Consider the following 2,587-nt stretch of genomic DNA (forward strand, 5'->3'; position numbering starts at 1 on the left):
GAGGATTACGCTTCTATTTACAAAGACATATCCAAAAAGATATATGATATTCATCCGTAGACAGCAAAACTATTTGAACCTGGCCTGTCATCTAGCATAGATATGTAGGTCGTTCTCTCTCCCTCTCTCTCTCTCTCAGTATATATATATATATATATATATATATATATATATATATATATATATATATATATATATATATATATATATATATATAAATAGTCATTATAATTAAGATAAAGTTATTATAATTAGATAATGCAAGCTCAATAAGTTTCAAAGATGTATGGTGTTTTTGATTGTGAATATATTTGGTTAAGGCAGTCCTTGTGTGGTGTAATTTTTGAGTGTGCGTTTTTATTTCTCAATATAGAATATAGTGAATTGTCATACTATCACTGGTATATGAATTATAATATGCTCATATACAATGTAGACTTATGGATAGTTCTTTAGGACGCTTGAATCATGTAGTGATTTACAATCTATTGATCCCCCCATTCTATGAAGGTTGGAAGGAACTGCTACTATTCAAGATGAAGTAAAAAAAAATATGCAGTTTTGTTGGATCTGAAGTGTTGTTTGTTAAGGGACATGTGCCTACGGGTAAACTTTTAATTGAAAAGTGCGAGTCAAATATAGCACAATTCAATTTGGAAGACTTCGAGTGTTCCAAATATCTGTATAAGATGCGTAACTCCGAAGATGAGATGTGATTTTTTAGTGCATGGATTCCAAGACACATTCCTTTTCGGAATATGTGCATAGAGCAATCTACGAAGAAGAACAAAACTCATAATATAAATTGGAACTACACCAAGTGGCTCAAAAAACATGATAAGCACAAGAAGTTTTGTGCACCCATGTGTTTTTCCATTAATGATAAACTAGTTTATAATAAAATGCCTTTATTTGTCACTTAGGTTTTTCTTTAAGACTTAGAATTTTTTTGGAGCTTGGATTTTTTTTTAGGAATTAGAATTTCTTAGGGAACTTGGAATGTTTGGGGGGGGAGGAACTTAATTTTGAACAGAGTTCAAAATGATAATATTGTGAATAAAGATTTTTTGTTCATAGAAACATATGGGTGGTTTTACTCTGTTGGAAGTTGAAGGTGCTAGCAGGAGTGAAACGAAGCCAAAAGTACCCACTATTACAGTAGAAATAGAAAGGGAACGTTGGTTGGCCTTCTAATGGGATCAGTGTACTCGCAAGATAATGAATACCATTGAAAATAAGAGAGAGGACATCACTAATACCATCAAGGAAATTAAAGAAAATTCAATGAAAAGCAAAATATCGGTGGACTTCAGCAGTATCACTGATAGTTTACTATAAGACACCATCATTGAAGAGAATAATAGCAATGTTGAAATGTGTGATGAGCATGTAAGTGAAACCATGTTAAATTTCGTGTATGACCCATAAATAAAATAAGTGCCAAGTCAAGATAAAATATGATGAATTAGTTTTTAGGAATAAACTGGAAACATTAAAATTGTTTATGATGATATTCTACATGCCATTATTTCAATAAAAACATTTCAATGCATTTTTTAAAACTTAGAAACTTTTTTTCTTGTCTTAGAATGCCTTCATATTCATAAAAAAGAAACTCACTTGTGATATTTTCGAAATATGAAAATAAAATGATATACGTATGTTATCCATGATTCTTCCTTTTAGAAAAAAAAGTGTGTGTGCATGATAGAGTTATCGTTGCGTTGAATTTTGAAAAAAAGACAAATATTTTAACTAGGAAACAAGCAATAATTGAGCTCTCATTGGAATGTATGCGTGTGTTGTCGTGAAAGTGAGAGATTAAATTCCTTAGGAGCATCACAAAAATTTGCATCTCAGCAAGGCCAACTGCCGTGTTCACACGTCAGATGAGTTACAAACCTTCTCCCAGTAATGGGTTAGATTGCATGGTGAAGCAGAACACCATCGTGGGAGGATCCTCTATAGGAGGACAACTGCGGCAGGGCGTAAGATCCAGATTTATTGACAACGGCCTCTGTAAAGGGCTGCCTCGACCCCTTCGGGGTACCTGCAAGACTAGGAAACTTGCGGTCAATTTTTCCAACTTGAGGAGATGCACCCCTCGAGGAAATTATAGCCTAGTAAACAACACGGCAGTCGTAGGGGATTCTGATTATTGGATAATTTTCTGGTCTTGGTTTGTTTTGATGGGCGTTTTCAGGCTGAAAAACCTCTTCTTAGCTAATTTATCTACTATGGGCTGCCTCCCCGTAGTAGCATAATATTTGTAGGCATGAATATATAATGAGTCGGAGGTAATAGGCTTGGGACTGTCTGTGCAGGATTTTGACTCTTGTTGATAGAAGAGCACCGCCAAGTGCTAAAAACCATGTTGTGACCAAGATGGGCCCAGGATTGCACAAAGCTTCCAACTTACTGGAGGTCCCAGGGACTACTTGCTGTCCGGCTCTAAGCCGGCTTAAGCGCTTCGGTGTAGACTTGAGAAGATATGTTGGTCCCCATCCTGCACTGGTATCCGGGATCACTGCTTTTCTTGAGGCCAAAATAATTTCAAAGATTTAAAGAACATGAAAATTGGAACTTG

Source organism: Artemia franciscana, chromosome 2 (genome assembly GCF_032884065.1).
Source record: "Artemia franciscana chromosome 2, ASM3288406v1, whole genome shotgun sequence".
Classification (NCBI taxonomy): domain Eukaryota; kingdom Metazoa; phylum Arthropoda; class Branchiopoda; order Anostraca; family Artemiidae; genus Artemia; species Artemia franciscana.